This window comes from Ranitomeya variabilis, chromosome 1, assembly GCF_051348905.1.
Source record: "Ranitomeya variabilis isolate aRanVar5 chromosome 1, aRanVar5.hap1, whole genome shotgun sequence".
Taxonomy (NCBI): domain Eukaryota; kingdom Metazoa; phylum Chordata; class Amphibia; order Anura; family Dendrobatidae; genus Ranitomeya; species Ranitomeya variabilis.
This window is the reverse complement of record NC_135232.1, coordinates 445,972,085-445,991,997: the sequence shown is the minus strand read 5'-3', so window position 1 is coordinate 445,991,997 and position 19,913 is coordinate 445,972,085.

The window sequence follows — 19,913 nt, the reverse complement described above, 5'->3', positions numbered from 1 at the left end:
TAGAGAATCTGTGGGATATTGTGAAGAGAAAGTTGAGAGACGCAAGACCCAACACTCTGGATGAGCTTAAGGCCGCTATTGAAGCATCCTGGGCCTCCATAACATCTCAGCAGTGTCACAGGCGGATTGCCTCCATGCCACGCCGCATTGAAGCAGTCATTTCTGCCAAAGGATTCCCGACCAAGTATTGAGTGCATAACTGAACATTATTATTTGATGGTTTTTTTGTTTGGTATTAAAAAACACTTTTATTTGATTGGTCGGGTGAAATATGCTAATTTATTGAGACAGGTTTTTTGGGTTATCAGGAGTTGTATGCCAAAATCATCAGTATTAAAACAATAAAAGACCTGACAAATTTCAGTTGGTGGATAATGAATCTATAATATATGAAAGTTTAATTGTAATCATTACATTATGGTAAATAATGAAATTTAACACTATATGCTAATTTTTTGAGAAGGACCTGTATACTGTGAGGCTGTGGCCTCTGATACAGCTAGGGGGCGCTGTTTGTTCTCCCCAGACTGTGCATGCAGACGGATGAAGTCCATAGGTGTGCTTGAGAGTCATGGCTTTCCGGTCCAGGTTTTCCAGGTGGCTGAAGGCCACAGATTTGTGTGTGTTTAAAAGCCCTGCAGTAAGGGGTATGGGTGTGTCAGGCCGTGTCTGGCCAGGTGAGGCCAGATGTGCACGTCAGTGTCAGTCTGGTGTGTGCTGGTCTGCAGAGTGCATGGAGGCCAGCAGAGCCAGCACCCAGGGCAGATGAATAGCCTGGCACCCGCAGCGTACACAGAGATGCAAGTCGTCCATGGTACTGGTCTCGGAGGTGGACAGTCCTGTGCCCGGAGGTGGATGTTCTGTGCCCGTAGGAGTCGGATGTGAACAGTCCTGTGCCCGGAGGTGGATGTTCTTTGCCCAGAGGTGGATGTCCTGTGCCTGAAAGAGGACTAGCATGTGCAATGATTGCAAACAGGTGGATATGGCGCCTGGCTGCTATCCGGAGGATATCCTGAACTGTGTACGACTGTGTGAGTAAAGAGTCTGTAAGAAACTGTGATACAGCGATGCAGGACACCCACGAGAACTAATCAGAGGAGGGCTGGCGTGTGTAGTGTCTGCAACATATGAGGCTGTGTGTATGGAGACGTATAGAGACTGAGATGGCGTGCGGTCGCCCAGGGAAACTGGACAAGGGAAGTCTGGCCTGTTTAGGGACCGCAAATCTAAAGCCATGTGAAATGTATTGCATTGAACTGGTGTAAACTGATCACTGAAGTTATATGCATTTATGTGTACCCGGCTGCACTCCAGAGGATAAAGAGTGCAGTGCGCTGAGTGAGTACAGAGACTTGTTGTACCCGGCTGCACTCCAGAGGATAAAGAGTGCAGTGCGCTGAGTGAGTACAGAGACTTTTTACCGGCGTGCGGTCACCCAGGGAAACTGGACAGAGGGAAGTTCGGCCTGTGTATTGACTGCGTCATATAGCCATGCATTATTAATGGACTGTATAAAGAAGCCGTTTACTATATTGACTGTGTGAAGTAACACAATAAAATACTTTTTTTGTTTGAATTTGTGGGTCACTGCTTCTTCACTGCGTACGAAGCTACTGCAGCTTTGCTATATATATATATATACTACTTCTCACAAAATTAGAATATGGGCAAAAGGTGAATTTATTTCGGTTCTTCAATACAAGAAGTGAAACTCGTATATTATATAGAATCATTACAAACAGAGTGATCTATTTCAAGTGTTCATTTCTGTTAATGTTGATGATTATGGCTTACAGCCACTGTAAACCCAAAAGACATTATCTCGGGAAATTAGAATAACAAAAAAACACTGCAAAGGCTTCATAAGCGTTTAAGGCTATGTGCGCATGTTGAGTATCTGCTTGCAGAAATTTCTGCATCTCTTGGCAGGAAAAACGCTGTGGAAAAAAACTGTAAAATCTAACCAGCAAAGGCTAGGCAGAAAGCGGCGGGCTGATATTATTAGCCTAGGAAGGGGCCTTGGATATTGACCCCTCCAAGACTAAAAATAGCTCTCAGCTGCTCCAGCAACGGCACATCTATAAGATGCGTCAAATCTGGCGCTTAGGCTACTTTCACACTAGCGTCGTGCACTGCACGTCGCTATGCGTCGTTTTGTAGAAAAAACGCATCCTGCAAAAGTGCTTGCAGGATGCGTTTTTTTGTCCATAGACTAACATTAGCGACGCAGTGTGACACATTGCCACACGTCACAAAAGCAAGAAAAAGCAGAGGCCATAAAAACTGGGGATCACCAAACGGCAAGGATATGTGCAAGAACAACACAGCTTTATTAAGGTGAAAACATAAGACAAAAAACATTTAAAAACATCTAAAAACCCTTAGAACAATACCTATGATGAGGCAAATGCCTGTACAAAAGTAGAGAGGGGAGAAAGTATAAACGTCTCACTCTCCTATATGGACAGCATATTCACTAAGTGCATAGAGTAAAAATACTACATGTGAAGGCATAAATTTGCCAATATAGCCGCACAAAAAGAATATGGGTACTAGGATACAAAGGTAAGTACGCATGTGGTATGACACTTCTGGGCATGAGACCCTGTGATCAAAAGTCCGGCCCTGTAGATAGATGGCATATAGTGCAACAAGCATGAAATAGCAGCAGTACCTCGGTACACACTAGAAAATACCAAACTGCGCATATAGAGTGTTTTTCATCACTAAATATATGGTTTATATAACAAGCATAAAGAACCTTATGTCCCACAATACTAAAATGTGCGCACAAATGACAAACAGAGTCAAGATGTTATGCTCTAGTGAGGCCAAATACCAAGGTGCGCATCATATAAGACAACCATATCCCCATCACAGCTCGGGTATAATAACCCTATAATATCTCAAACAGACATAGAAAAGAAGCGAATACCCTACGCGTGTCGCCACAGCAGTGGCTTCGTGACGAAGCCACTGCTGTGGGACACGCGTAGGGTCACGAAGCCACTGCTGTGGCGACACGCGTAGGGTATTCGCTTCTTTTCTATGTCTGTTTGAGATATTATAGGGTTATTATACCCGAGCTGTGATGGGGATATGGTTGTCTTATATGATGCGCACCTTGGTATTTGGCCTCACTAGAGCATAACATCTTGACTCAGTTTGTCATTTGTGCGCACATTTTAGTATTGTGGGACATAAGGTTCTTTATGCTTGTTATATAAACCATATATTTAGTGATGAAAAACACTCTATATGCGCAGTTTGGTATTTTCTAGTGTGTACCGAGGTACTGCTGCTATTTCATGCTTGTTGCACTATATGCCATCTATCAGGGCCGGACTTAGCCCAAAAGGCGCCCTGTGCGAGACTGCAGGACGGCGCCCCCCCCCCCCCCTCCAAACTTTGAAAGAAAACAATAACTCTTTAATATTCACAACACGTTTACTTAGAAAACTTGTGTTTCCCTGCAAAACACTTGAAGAAACACTAATATTGCAATAACGGGAATTATAAAGTGCTTTAAAGCGGACCAAAAGGAAAAAATGACGCTTGGTCCAAAGCCATATGGGCTGACAGCCAATCAGAGTGCAGAGCGGCGGCCTGCAAGGCCAAACACCGCCACACCATGACCAGATGACATATTACCACCACAGTGATCGAATAATATCAAATACAAGGAACGAATACCACAACATCATGACCAGACCACATATTACCACCACATAGTGACTGAATACTACAATACTGATCAATAATAAAAAAAACCACAATACTATCACCATAAGTGCCATTATACACAGGAGATCTGTACTTAGTATGCAGCGTCTGTGTATAGGTAATACAGTGATCACCGGTGACATACACAGGACCTCAGTATATAGTATACAGTGTATAGTGTCAGTGTATAGGTAACACACTGACTCACCAGTGACATCTCTAGGTGAAGTCCTTCATCTTTCATCCCGCACAGACCGCCATCACTTCATCCAGCCAGGACTCGTCTCTGCAGGAAATAACACAGTTATCTCGAGTTCCACTTGCAGAACACATTACTTAATTTTCCCAACTTCTACATTACACCACATGAAGAAGGCGACATAGTGTCACTCTACACAGTAATAGGACCGCCCCTCCATTTAAAACAGTATACTCAAAAAATAAAATAAATACATCACTGCAGTAATAATATCCCTTAATTAGCCCCTATGGTAATAATATTCGCCATCCTGGCCCCCGTGTGTCTCATTCCTGGCGTCAGCCATATATTCTCCCATCCTGCCCTAATGAGTATCTATCCTGCCCCATATGATCTTCCCATCCTGCCCCATCTGTCTCCATCGTATCCATCCTGCCCCATCTGTCTCCAATCCTGCCTCCAGTGTCTCCAGTCATGACGCCATGTCTGTCATCCTGCCCCGTGTCTCCATTCTGCCCCTGTGTCAAGCATTCTGCCCGTGTCCAGCATTCTGCACCAGTGTCCAGCATTCTGCACCAGTGTCCAGCATTCTGCACCAGTGTCCAGCATTCTGCCCCTGTGTCCAGCGTTCTGCCCCAATGTCCAGCGTTCTGCCCCCGTGTCCAGCGTTCTGCCCCCGTGTCCAGCTTTCTGCCCCCGTGTCCAGCTTTCTGCCCCCGTGTCCAGCTTTCTGCCCCAGTGTCCAGCTTTCTGCCCCAGTGTCCAGCTTTCTGCCCCAGTGTCCAGCTTTCTGCCCCAGTGTCCAGCTTTCTGCCCCAGTGTCCAGCGTTCTGCCCCAGTGTCCAGCTTTCTGCCCCAGTGTCCAGCTTTCTGCCCCAGTGTCCAGCTTTCTGCCCCAGTGTCCAGCGTTCTGCCCCCGTGTCCAGCGTTCTGCCCCCGTGTCCAGCGTTCTGCCCCCGTGTCCAGCGTTCTGCCCCAGTGTCCAGCGTTCTGCCCCCGTGTCCAGCGTTCTGCCCCCGTGTCCAGCGTTCTGCCCCCGTGTCCAGCGTTCTGCCCCCGTGTCCAGCGTTCTGCCCCCGTGTCCAGCGTTCTGCCCCCATGTCCAGCGTTCTGCCCCAGTGTCCAGCGTTCTGCCCCCGTGTCCAGCGTTCTGCCCCCGTGTCCAGCGTTCTGCCCCAGTGTCCAGCGTTCTGCCCCAGTGTCCAGCGTTCTGCCCCAGTGTCCAGCGTTCTGCCCCAGTGTCCAGCGTTCTGCCCCAGTGTCCAGCGTTCTGCCCCAGTGTCCAGCGCTCTGCCCCAGTGTCCAGCGCTCTGCCCCAGTGTCCAGCGTTCTGCCCCAGTGTCCAGCGCTCTGCCCCCCCTGTGTCCAGCTTTCTGCCCCGTCTCCAGCTTTCTGCCCCAGTGTCCAGCTTTCTGCCCCAGTGTCCAGCTTTCTGCCCCAGTGTCCAGCTTTCTGCCCCAGTGTCCAGCGTTCTGCCTCCCTGTGTCCAGCTTTCTGCCCTGCCCCCCCCCCTCCCGATCGCCGCTCTCAATAATAATTAAAAAAAAAAAACAAGTTCTTACCTGACCGCGATCCTGCTCTATCTGCTCATCGGTGGGGGCGGCCATCTTCCTGAGGCCGCGCGTGCGCAGGTGGAGTGCTCTGCTGCCCGGGGCTTCAGGAAAATGGCCGCAGGATGCCGCGCATGCGCAGATGGAGATCGCGGCGGCCATTTTTCTGAAGCCGAGAAGCGAACAGCCAGGTAAATTCTGCGCCGCCGGCGACCCGCCCCCCCGCATTGTGCCGCCCCCCGCATTGTGCCGCCCCCTTCCTACGCCACTGCCAGGGGGGGCCCGATGACCGGGGGCGTGGTAACCGGAACGCTGGCAGATGGAAATTTTAGAAAACGGCTGCCCCGTACCGGGTCGTACCGGCTGAATCCCACCCCTGATTGTGATGTAATGTGACATTAATCTGCTGAGCTCAATAAATGCGCCCCTTGTATGCTAACGAGCCTTGGCGCCCTGTGCGGCCGCACAGGTCGCACAGGGCAAAGGCCGGCCCTGCTAGTACCCATATTCTTTTTGTGCGGCTATATTGGCAAATTTATGCCTTCACATGTAGTATTTTTACTCTATGCACTTAGTGAATATGCTGTCCATATAGGAGTGTGAGACACATGTTTATACTTTCTCCCCTCTCTACTTTTGTACAGGCATTTGCCTCATCATAGGTATTGTTCTAAGTGTTTTTAAATGTTTTTTGTCCTATGTTTTCACCTTAATAAAGCTGTGTTGTTCTTGCACATCTCCTTTGTGTTTGGTGATCCCCAGTTTTTATGGCCTCTGCTTTTTCTTGCTTTTGTGTCTATATGTTCTTCTGAGGTCATGGTTGGATCCCAGCTTCTCATGCTCTGTGGTGCCCCCATAAATTAATTATCTGAGGCATTGCCACACGTCGCGACGGTTGCGTCGGACCGTCGCCACCAAAAAACGTTGCTTGTAACATTTTTTTTGGTGCGTCGTGCCCTTCTTTTCCGATCGCGCATGCGTGGCCGGAACTCAGCCCCCACCTCCCTGCACCTCACAATGGGGCAGCGGATGCGTTGAAAAACAGCATCCGCTGCCCCCGTAGTGCATCGCTTCCACAGTATGCGTCGGTGCGCCGCAACGTCGCATTGCGACGTGCAGTGCACGACGCTAATGTGAAAGTAGCCTAAGCCTCACTCTTCCCATTTGCCCGGTAGCGGTGGCAAGTAGGGTTCATATATGTGGGGTTGATGTCACCTGACAATACAAATGTGACATCAAGCACACAGGTTAGTAATGGAGAGGCGTCCATAAGACACCTATCCATTAGTAACCCCATAGTGATATTTTAGAAAAACAGACACCCAGAATAAAGTTCTTTACTTGAAATAGTGACACAGACTCCTTTTAATAATCTTAAGTAAACCATACTCACCGAATGCCTAATCCACCAAAGCCACTATCTCCTGCAACAAAAATAAAATAAACCACAATTTTCTATTCGCCACGACAGCACCCACTAGAGAGAGGGGATCAGCCCCTAGGAACAGGAAACCTACAGAGAGATAAAAGGGGCGGCCCCCCCCCTCGCTCCTCAGTTGGTTTCCTGTTCCTAGATGGGAACCCACAGAGAAGACTCTATGGAGCTAAGAGGAAAACCCGCCTGGACTGCCGCCTGTTTGACTCTGCTGAGCGGCAGGGGCTCCAGAGCGGGTAGACAGTGTCGGGGGAATGATCCTGCTGGCTCCCCCCTCATCTGCTGTGAAGCCTGAAGATTACCAACGGTCTCCCTGCTGGGACACCGTTGTGTGAAACGGCTGACAGTGCGACATGTACCTTGTCAGGCCGGACCTGGAGCAGGTAGATGGTGCCCTCCTAAGGTATGTGGAGCTGAGCGGCTCTGTGAACTCCCCGGTTTAGTTTCCCCTCCTGTTCCCTCTGAGGTAGTGGCGACATGGTTGTGGGTGCAGCACTTACGGCGGTGTCTTCCGGAGTGCAGCAGAGACGCATGCGCAGTAGCGTCGGCGTCCCAGAAACAGAGACTTGGACTTCCGGGGTCGCGGGGTTGGAGTACCATTTCCGGGGGAACCGCCATATTGGATTCCTCTAGGCGGTTCCATCCACCCTGGCGCTGTACTGAAGGAGACACAGGTAAAAAAAAAAAAAAAAAGTGTATTATTCGGGTCTGCATTATAAAATGCATCTCAGCGGAAAATGGGGTGCGCTATTATGTCGTCCAAGAGGCTGAGCGCCCTATGGAGGAGTTAATGTTACCCGGTGCCAGGAAAAAGGGTAGTGGACACTCGAAAGTGAGTGACTCCACTGACAGATCAGGAAAGAAAGCGTTACGTTCCACACCCCAGGCCGAGCAGAGATCCCAACAACCGGCGAAGAGGACGGGGAAGTTTAAGCACAAGCAGTGCCCCTGCCTGATTCTTACATTAAAAAACTGTGTCAGTGTTGTATAAATAACACCTTACAGCAGGAAGGGTCCGTTAAAATGAACGAGATACGTCTAATGATTCGTGACCAACCATATGCCATGAGCGTGAGCTAGATGCTGGGACCGATATCTATGCTGAGCAGCACCTGCAGCGGCTGAGTCCAAATGGGAGACTGCTGAGGCAGACAAGGCTTGGGATCTACCCTGTGCAGCAGGAGAATCCCAGCGCCAAACATATATACAGCTCTGGCAAAAATTAAGAGACCACTATGAAATGTTCAGTTTAAAGAAGAAAAAAAAAAACAAAAAAAAAACATCTCTCAGAATTCTTATTCCTCAGATGAAGAGGATTATGTCTGTTTTCCTACAGATGGTGTGAATAATCTGGTTAAAACTGTAAGGAGTACAATGGGGTTGTCAGAATCAAAGGAACCTCAGACTCCTCAAGAAGTTATGTTCGCAGGTCTCTCTCAGTGAAAGGGTCATGTATTCCTGGTAAATCAGGCCATCAAAGACCTTGTCAAAAAAGAATGGAGTAAAGGACAAAAGGGTTTTGTACCAATATCTTGTAAGAGGCGTTACCCCTTTGACGATGAGGACTTGGCCACCTGGACTAAAGTGCCAAAAGTTGATGCGGTTGTAGCATCTACCTCTCGCCGTTCCTCTTTACCGGTAGAGGATGCGGGTTCTTTGTCCGATCCTTTGGACAGGAAATCAGACGCACTTCTTAAAAAATCGTGGGAAGCCTGTGTCACTGCAGTTTATACCGGCAATCTCAGCCACATGTACTAGCAGGTCTATGATGGTTTGGCTAGAACAGCTGGATCAAAATATCAAGAGTGGCATGTCCAGGGAAAAATTGCGGGCTTCTATTCCTTTGATTAAGGGTGCCGCGGCCTTTATATCTGATGCCTCAATAAACTCGCTACGCCTGGCGGCCAGAACAGCTAACCTTTCTAATACGGCTCGTCGAGCATTATAGTTAAAAAACTGGAAGGGGGATGCCCAGTCCAGGTCTAAGTTATGTGCCATACCCTGTCAGGAAGGGCGTTCAGGAAGCCACCATTTGGCAAGAAAGGAGGCTTTAAGGACCGCTGGAGTAACAGGGAGTTCAGGCAAAAGGGAAATTTATTCAATAAGCGTCCCTTCAGACCAGCGGATAAATTCCGAGAACCCTATTCCACCGGTGGGCGGTAGACTACTAGGGTTTATTAAACAGTGGAAAGGAATAACTGTTAATTCATGGGCCATAAATTTAATATCTTCAGGCCTCACCTTAGACTTTATCCGGACACCTCCAGATTCTTTCCTTTTCACCTCCCTAAAATCCAGACCACAGCAAGAGGCACTGGAAATTGAAATTAAATCCCTCTTGTCCAAACGGGTTTAAATAGAGGTCCCGTCATCTCAAATAGGGAAAGGGTTCTACTCTCCCTTGTTTCTGATTACTAAGCCTGACTGGTCCTTTTAGAACTATAAATAATTTGAGGAAACTGAACACCTTCATAAAACCCAGAACTTTTAAAATGAAATCCATTCGTTCAACTATAAAGAATTTATTTCCTAATTGTTACATGGTAGTACTGGATCTTAAGGATGCTTATTACCATCTTCCTATACACCAGTTACACCAGCAGTTTCTTCGGGTAGCAGTTTTTATAGATGGTCAGGTTCATCATCTACAATACAGAGCAATGCCCTTTGGCCTATCTATGGCTCCGAGGGTTTTCACTAAATTACTATTGGAAGTAATGTCCTTTCTGAGATTAAAAGACACACTGGTCATTCCATATCTAGATGATCTACTAATTGTGGGAAAGAACTCCCTACAGTGTGAGCAAAGGTTGGAGGAGGTGGCGTTTTTTTTTTTTTTTTTTTACAAACGCTGGGCTGGATTATTAATTGGGAAAAATCCAGACTCCAACCTGTAACATGTCAAAAATTCCTTGGGCTCCTTCTGGATTCAGTTGACCAAGCATGTTGGCTTCCTGATGATAAAAAAGCCTCCATAATTAATAAAGTGAGCTTGGCAATCAAGAAACGTAGTATGTCATTGAGAAATGCCATGTCGTTGCTAGGTTCACTATCTTCATGTATTCCTGCAGTTAAGTGGGCACATTTTCATACTGGGCAGCTGCAGAAATTTATATTACAAGAGGACATTAAAAGTCGAGGATGTTTAGATTAGACAGTTTTTCTAACATCAGAAGTAGTACACTCCCTTACATGGTGGTTGCATTGGGAAAATCTGTCGGAAGGGGTCTTATGGGTGATCACTCCTTCAAATTTAGTCACTCACCACAGATGCTAGTCCCGAGGGCTGGGGGCACATTTTCAGGATCAGATGGTTCAGGGTCTTTGGTCCAGATCAGAATCTAATGATTCCTCTAATGTTAAAGAATTAAGAGCTTATATTCCCTACTCCACTTTCTTCCTCAGCTACGACGCTCTCACACAAGGGTCCTCTCCGACAACACCTCTGCGGTGGCCTATCTAAACCATCAAGGAGGTACACGCTCAGACACTCTCATGGACGTTACATCAGACATCATGATGTTAGCCGAAAATCATCTGTTGTCCTTGTCAGCGGTACACATCAGAGGCATAGACAACTTTCATGCCGATTTCCTCAGCCGTCACATCCTTCATCAAGGAGAATGGATGCTCAACAGGAGGATTTTCAGATTAATAACAGCCCGATGGGGCGTACCTCAGATAGACTTGTTTTCAACAAGGTCCAACCATCAGGTCAAAAAGTTTGCCTCTCTATGCAGACTAGACAATCCAAACATATTCGATGCCCTTCAGGTACCATGGGCATTTCACCTGGCTTATGCGTTCCCCCCATTGAATCTATTGCCCATAGTGATAAGAAAAATAAGGGAGGAAGGGGCAAGAGTTCTGTTGATAGCCCCATTCTGGCCCAAGAGGCCATGGTTTTCATGGCTCCAGGCAATGTCAATTACAGACCCTTGGATTCTGCCTCAAACCAAGGACCTACTGTCTCAGGGACCGTTTTTCCATCCTCAGGTAAAGGGCATGAACTTGACTGTCTGGAATTTGAGAGACAGTTACTAAATCTAAGAGTATTTTCTAGTGGGTTAATAGATACCCTTATGAAGAGTAGAAAGCCTTCTACTACCAAAATTTGTCAGGGTCTGGAGAGAATTTCTTGAGTTCCATTGGGCGGCACAATGCGGGGGGCGGCACAATGCGGGGGGCGGCACAATGCGGGGGGCGGGTCGCCGGCGGCGCAGAATTTACCTGTTCGCATCTCGGCTTCAGAAAAATGGCCGCCGCGATCTCCATCTGCGCATGCGCGGCATCCCGCGGCCATTTTCCTGAAGCCCCAGGCAGCAGAGCGCTCCACCTGCGCACGCGCGGCCTCAGGAAGATGGCCGCCCCCACCGATAACCAGACAGAGCAGGATCGCGGTCAGGTAAAACTTGTTTTGTTTTGTTTTTTATTGAGAGCGGCGATCGGGGGGGGGGGCCAGGGCAGAAAGCTGGACACAGGGGGGCAGAAAGCTGGACACAGGGGGGCACAAAGCTGGACACAGGGGGGCACAAAGCTGGACACTGGGGGGCAGAAAGCTGGACACAGGGGGGCAGAAAGCTGGACACAGGGGGGGCAGAAAGCTGGACACAGGGGGGCAGAAAGCTGGACACAGGGGGGCAGAAGGGACATTGGGGCAGAACGCTGGACACGGGGGCAGAATGCTGGACACGGGGGCAGAACGCTGGACACTGGGGCAGAACGCTGGATACGGGGGCAGAACGCTGGACACGGGGGCAGAACGCTGGACACTGGGGCAGAAAGCTGGACACTGGGGCAGAACGCTGGACACTGGGGCAGAACGCTGGACACTGGGGCAGAACGCTGGACACTGAGGCAGAAAGCTGGACACTGGGGCAGAACGCTGGACACTGGGGCAGAATGCTGGACATTGGGGCAGAATGCTGGACACGGGGGCAGAACGCTGGACACGGGGGCAGAACGCTGGACACGGGGGCAGAACGCTGGACACGGGGGCAGAACGCTGGACACGGGGGCAGAACGCTGGACACGGGGGCAGAACGCTGGACACGGGGGCAGAACGCTGGACACAGGAGCAGAAAACTGGACACAGGAGCAGAAAGCTGGACACAGGGGCAGAAAGCTGGACACAGGGGCAGAAAGCTGGACACGGGCAGAAAGCTGGACACGGGGGCAGAACGCTGGACACAGGGGCAGAACGCTGGACACTGGGGCAGAACGCTGGACATTGGGGCAGAACGCTGGACACTGATGAGGAAAGCTGGACATTGGGGCAGAACGCTGGACTTTGGAGCAGAACGCTGGACACAGGAGCAGAAAACTGGACACGGGCAGAAAGCTGGACACGGGCAGAAAGCTGGACACAGGGGCAGAAAGCTGGACACAGGGGCAGAATGCTTGACACAGGGGCAGAATGGAGAAACGGGGCATGATTGGAGACACGGGGCAGGATGACAGACATGGCGTCATGACTGGAGACACTGGAGGCAGGATTGGAGACAGATGGGGCAGGATCATGGGGCAGGATGGATACGATGGAGACAGATGGGGCAGGATGGGAAGATCATATGGGGCAGGATGGATACTCATGAGGGCAGGATGGGAGAACATATGGCTGGAGCCAGGAATGAGACACACGGGGGCCAGGATGGCGAATATTATTACCACAGGGGCTAATTAAGGGATATTATTACTGCAGGGATGTATTTATTTTATTTTTTGAGTATACTGTTTTAAATGGCGGGGCGGTCCTATTACTGTGTAGATTGACACTATGTCGCCTTCTTCATGTGGTGTAATGTAGAAGTTGGGAAAATTAAGTAATGTGTTCTGCAAGTGGAACTCGTGATAACTGTGTTATTTCCTGCAGAGACGAGTCCTGGCTGGATGAAGTGATGGCGGTCTGTGCGGGATGAAAGATGAAGGACTTCACTTAGAGACGTCACTGGTGAGTCAGTGTGTTACCTATACACTGTATACTATATACTGAGGTCCTGTGTATGTCACCGGTGATCACTGTATTACCTATACACAGACGCTGCATACTAAGTACAGATCTCCTGTGTATAATGGCACTTAGGGCTTGTTTCCACATGCGAGAAACACGTCCGTGTCTCGCATGTGGGAACCAAGTTCTGGCGTCGGCACTCCAGAGCGGAGTGTGCGGCCGCATAGGAACACATGGAGCTGCACAGCTCCGCTCCAATGTGCCGACGCCAGAACTTACGCTGGGTGTGCCTGCTTGTATGTACCACTTTAAGTAGTAAATGCTTTAGTTCCCTATGGGTCTGAGCCTCTCTTTTTTGTTCATTTTCTGTAAGACCAACACTTTTAAAAGGGCCACTGACAGATACAATTGCTCCAGCGGTCACTTAGGCTACGTTCACATTTGCGGTGTGCGCCGCAGCGTCGCCGCCGCAACGCACAGCGCAAATGTGAACACATGCACAACGCTGCTTTTTGCGCCGCATGCGTCCTTTTTTCCATTGATTTTGGACGCAGCAAAAATGCAACTTGCTGCGTCCTCTGCGCCCCGACGCGGGCGCCGCAGGGACGCATGCGGCGCAAAAAGCAAGTGCACCGCATGTCCATGCGCCCCCATGTTAAATATAGGGGCGCATGATGCATGCGGCGCCGCTGCGGTGCCCGACGCTGCGGCGCTAGCCGCGAATGTGAACGTAGCCTTAGTGCACAAAGGAGTGTTCCTCTCTGCTGCACTAAGCCACCACTGGACCTAAACAATAATTCGCTGTAAAATAATAAAATAGATAATTGACATAACTGACAATGCGTTGTGTGACATGTCCAACATTCCAGCTTCTTTCTTCTGCGAATGCCTCAAAGCTGGCATTCTCTCAACATCAGGTGGGAAGAATGCCAGCTTCCAGTCATGCGCAGGAAAAAGAAGAAGCCAGACTGCTGGACTGATGTCATGCATCGCAAGCTCACAATGTAAGTTATTTATTTAATTTTTTTACTGCTAATTACCATTGTTTCAGTCCAGTTGTGGCTTTATACAGCAGGGAGGAGCATTCCTTGCTGTACTAAGTGAACATTGGAGCGATTGATCTGTCAATGGCCCTTTAAACATATTGTACGGCTCTCGCGGAATTATATTTCAAAATATGTGGCGTTTACGGCTCTCTTAGCCAAAAAGGTTCCTGACCCCTGCCCTAGATGTTAAAAGGACTGTTCTGGCCTATTTAGAGAGAACTAGGGACTGGAGGAAGAGTAGGGCTCTCTTTGTGTCTTTCCAGGGTAAAAGCAAAGGATCCAGAGTCACAAAGAACACGTTATCTCGCTGGATCAGAGATGCCATAATCTTGGCGTATAAAGCTAGAGGAAGAGATCCTCCAATGCATGTGGGAGCACACTCTACAAGAGCCTTGTCGACTTCCTGGGCAGAAAAAGGCGAACGTGCCAATAGACCTTATATGTAAGGCTGCAACCTGGTCTTCGCCTAGTACCTTCTATAAGCACTATAGTTTAGACCTATCTGCTGCTTCTGATCTAACCTTTGGGATTTCGGTTCTTGACTCAGTTAACCCACCCAATCTATAGTCTCTGTAAATCTCTCTAGTGGGTGCTGTCGTGGCGAATAGAAAATACCGGATTACTCACTCTTTTATAGAGCCCACGACAGCACCCATTCACATCCCTCCCTCTTTATAGTAGCACATGGTGCCTTTGTGGTGAGGTGTAAATATTAAATGAATATATTATAAGGTTGTAAATATGTATAAATATACCTGAGCCTATTAACTAAAACCTGGCGGCGGTTCCTCCTATTCTCTGTAATACAACTGAGGAGCGAGGGGGGGGGCGCCCCTTTTATCTCTCTGTAGGTTTCCTGTTCCTAGGGGCGGATCCCCTCTCTCTAGTGGGTGCTGTCGTGGGCTCTATAAAAGAGCATTACCGGTCAGTAATCCAGTATATTCCTCACCTGTCCACAGAGAAGATAACCCATAATGTCTCACGACGATCCTGATTACTTTGAGAGCAGTTGTAATGCCATTAGCCGTGGGCCCGGTCTCTCATGGACAAGGAGACCAGCGCTCCTCACGTGGCGCTATGCACCTCACCCGCTTTGTCCCTGCTTCAGGCCTGGTCTCCGATGTGCATTATTATTATTATACATTTTTATAGTGCCATTTATTCCATGGCGCTTTACATGTGAAAGGGGCAGATATAGACAAGTACAATAAACATGAGTAAAACAAGGCACATACGAGTACAGGAGGAGAGAGGAACCTGCCCGCTAGGGCTCACAGTCTACAGGGGATGGGTGAGGATACACTAAGAGAGGGTAGAGCTGGTCATGCGGTGGTTCAGCAGACTAACGATCACTGCAGGTTGTAGGCTTGTCGGAAGAGGTGGGTCTTTAGGTTCTTTTTGAAGGTTTCCGTGGTAGACAAGAGTCTGATGTGTTGGGGTAGAGTGTTCCAGAGTATGGGGGAAGCCCGGGAGAAATCTTGTATGGGGTTGTGGGAGGAAGAGATGAGAGAGGAGTAGAGAAGGAGATCATGAGAGGATCGAAGGTTGCGTGTAGGTACCGGGAGACCATGTCACAGATGTATGGAGGAGACAGGTTGTGGATGGCTTTGTATCAGGGGCCCCCAGCTAGCGGCAAGTCACCAGCCGCTATGGAGCCCCTGTGAGGCAGGGGGGCCCGCCTGCCGCCAGCGCCGACTTCCCCCCCATCCCCCCTCCGGCGCATTGAACTATACCGGCGTCTGCCAGTACAGTTCAAAGCAATGATGGAGAAGAGAGCGTCACCTGAAGCTCCCTCTCCCATCATTCCCCGCTCTGCCTCTGACACTGCGGGTGCGCGTCATCGCGCACTCACTATGTCCCAGGCAGTGCAGCGGCAGCCGCCGACACAGGAGCAGGGAGCACCACTGGCACGGGGAGAGGTGAGGAGCTTGTGTTTTTGTTTTGTTTTACTGGACTGTGGGGCAATTCTCGGGAAGGGAGGGAAGGGGGATGTGGGCTGTGCTGTATACTACTGTGTGGACTGTGCTGTATACTACTGTGTGGACTGTGCTGTATACTACTGTGTGGACTGTGCTGTATACTACTGTGGGCTGTGCTGTATACTACTGTGTGGGCTGTGCTGTATACTACTGTGTGGGCTGTGCTGTAAACTACTGTGTCGGCAGTGCTGTGTACCATATACTATGGAGGTATATTATATTCTATGGGGGAGGATGTGTTATATACTATGTGGCTGTGTTATATATTTGGAGGGGTACATTATACATTATATTCTACGGAGGAGGCTGTGTTATATACTATGGGGGCTGCATTATATTCTGTCGGGGGGGCTTTATTAGATTTTATGAGGGATGATTGCATCATACTCTTTGATGAGGCTACCTTATATTCTATGGGGGGCTGTATTATATTTATATTCTATGAGGGGTGATTGCATCATACTCTGAGGGAGCAACATTATACTATATGGGGGGCTGCATTATATTCTATGGGGAGGTTACATTATACTCTGTGGGGGGGTTACATTATACTCTGTGGGGGGGTTACATTATACTCTGTGGGGTGGCTGCATTATACTCTGTGGGGTGGCTGCATTATACTCTGTGGGGTGGTGGCTGCATTATACTATATGTGGGCTGAAGTATACTGTATCGAGGACTATGGGGAATACATTATACTATATGAAGAACTATGGGGTGCATTATACTATGGGAAGTGAATTGTACTACATGGATGACTATGGCGGTGCATTATACTATATGGAGCACTGTGAGGAGTGTATTATGCTATATGGAGGACTGAGGAGTATATTTTAATATATGGAGGACTATGAGGAGTGTATTATACTATATGGAGAACTATGGGAAGTGTATAATACTTTATGGAGGACTATGAGGAGCGTATTATACTATATGGAGGACTATGGGGCACATTATATTATATGGAGGTCTATGGGGTGTGCATTTTACAATATGGAGGACTGTGGTGCTCATTATAATATATGGAGGAGTATGGGGTGTATTATACTAAACAAGCAAAATGCTGCATATTCATTGGGTGATTGGATTGTTTATGCCGGAATAAAAATCATTGTTCTCAGCAGCACATCGCCCGGTGTAAACTGCAGATGTGCTGCTGATGACATGATACTGTATGGAGATCTGTTAGTGATCTATTAGTGATCGTTCTGTTCCCTTCATTCTTTCTCAGATGGTGGAAAGAGGCCGGGAAACAAGCGTCGAACGACTTCAGTATTGTCGATCACACTCGTTTAGTGGCCTGAGATCAGTGCATGTAAATACAACCGAAATGGTTCTGTGTGATGTGCAATAAGTTAGCATTTGGGGCCCCATTTTAAACTTTGCCTAGGGCTCCACTTTGCCTAAAACCAGCCCTGCTTTGTATGTCATAGTTACGGTTCAGAACTGGAGCCTCTGGACAATAGGAAGCCAGTGAAGGGCTTGGCAGAGAGAAGAGGCTGGGGAATAATGGAGAGACACATGGATTAGTCAGGAAGCAGAGTGTAGGATGGATTGGAGTAGTGCCAGAGTCCTAGAGGGGAGGCCAGAGAGTAGGAGGTTGCAGTAATCGAGGCGGGAGATAAGGGCCTCACTAGCGTTTTTGTGGTTTCATGGTCAAGGAATGCACGGATCCGGGAGATATTTTTGAGTTTGAGTCAGCAGGAGGCAAGGGCTTGGATATGAGGCTTGAAAGAGAGGGCAGAGTCGAGGATCACCCCGAGGCACCGAGCATGCGGGACTAGGGAAAGTGAGCAGCCATTGACATTTATGGATAGGTCTCATGGAGGGGCAGAGTGAGATGGGGGAAAGATGATGAATTCTGTTTTGTTCATGTTCAGTTTTAGAAAGCGAACAGAAAACAATGCTGAAATAGCAGACAGACATTGTGGGATTTTGGTCAGTAAGGACGTGAGGTCGGGTCCAGATAGGTAGATCTGCGTGTCATCGGCGTAGAGATGCTACTGAAAACCATGGGAGTCTATGAGCTGTCCCAGGCCAAAGGTGTAGGTGGAGAAGAGTAGGGGCTCTTGAACTGAGCCTTGAGGAACACCGACAGACAAGGTGTGAGGTGAGGAGGTGATGTGGGAGAGGGAGACACTGAATGTTTGGTCTGTTAGATATGTTGAGATCCAGGATAGGGCCAAGTCTGTGGTGCCAAGAGATGAGAGAATCTGTAGCAGGAGAGAATGGTTGACAGTATCGAAGGCAGAAGACAGGTCGAGGAGAAGGAGGACAGAGTAGTGTCGCTTTTGGCCATTAGTAGATAGTTGGTAACTTTTGTTAGGGTAGTTTCAGTTGAGTGATGCGGTCGGAAGCCAAATTGTAACCGGTCAAAGAGGGAGCAGGAGGAGAGGAAGGAGGACATGTGCATGGAGACTGGTACTGCTCACCCTGTTCGTGGCTCCAGACGATCGGCGGCTCTGTTCTCTGCTACTAACCTGCATCCCATTGGCAGGTCTCCTAGAAATGCTCTTAGGAGGCGCATCCCGATTCCTGCACATACTTAAAGCAACAGTGCACCTGTTCTCTATTAGGGCTGTATGTACTGTGATTCTCTGTGCATAAAAGGCATACTCCCCTTTAAGGAGTTGCCTGGGCAATGTGTTCATTCTGTAGGATCGGTGCCGCCTGTTCAGGCCACATGCAGCTGTGCTCTGCAATTTGAAGACTGTTGCTTTGCATTGGTACTATTACCACTGTCTCCTCAGAATCCTCTGCTAGCAGTTCCCTATCCTGGATCCCTATGGATACTCCAGATTCCCTTCCAGGCTAACCAAGCCTCTCCTCATGGAACCATCCAGATACCCCTACCATCTGGACAAGCCTTTCCAGAATTACGCCGAGCTTCCAGGATTCTTTTCACTGTCAGAACCTATATTCCACAGTCTCTTCTATACGGTCTGTACAGGTCGTACCTCTGGTTTGGGATTCGCAGCATTTTGGCCTCCTGGTGTCGCGACGGGAGGAGTCCCTGCATAGGGGTAAACCTTGCCCGGTGCTCCACTACATGATACAGTGTCATGATCCAGAGAGTTCTCCTCTCAGGCACCGTTACCCTTTTGTTAAACTTTCTTTAATAAATATCTTTAGTTTTTGAAGCTCACTCTCTTGTCTCTTGAGTATTGGGTATACAGCTGCCACTGCACCATCAGTGGTCTAGTAAATCCACTATACATCTTCACGCCCTGTGGGCATCAAAGAATAGCCTGCGATACATTCACAGGAGGTAATCGCTCCCGCAGTTTATCACTGTGCTGCCGTGAGAGAGTTCACTGGAGTTCATCAGCTGATCAGCTCTTGTGATCTCCCTTATGACACCACTGCTGCGTGGGAAAGTTCTGCGGGAGCAATTAGCTCCTGTCAGTGTATCACCGGCGGTCGATTAGATCAGTTGTCTTCAAACACGAGACAACTGGAGTAGTTTGCTCTTGAGGAGTGGGCCAAAGTACCTGTCGAGAGGTGCAGAAGTCTCATTGACAATTACATGAATTGTTTGATATCAGTGATTGCCTCAAAAGGTCGTGCAACAAAATATTACGTTAAGGAAACCATCATTTCTGTCCAGGCCTATTTCATGAGTTTTATTTTTTTAAAATTCTGTGGAAGCATGGTTGAAAAGCAATGTCTCCGTTTCATCTGTTCATTTTCATAGATCTTTTATTTATTATTACTTTTCTCAGATTCAAGTTATTTCTGTAACCATTGTGGGTTTTTCTGTCATTAAACGAGTTGTACCAACAATTTTGACCACGTGTGTATGTAATTTAACTTTTTTTTTTATTTTGAACTGTTATCTGTGACAGCAGACATAGTCCGATGGGAGCAGTAGTCTCATCGGCCCATGCCTGCAGGTCAGTCACAGCTGCGAGTCACATTTGCCAGCATGATCCCGCCGCACTGTGACTGGCAATCTGTCGTAGTGTTACCGTGGGTGACAGTCACATCTGCAGGATCACTCTGACAACTGCCAGCATGATCTCGCAGCGCTG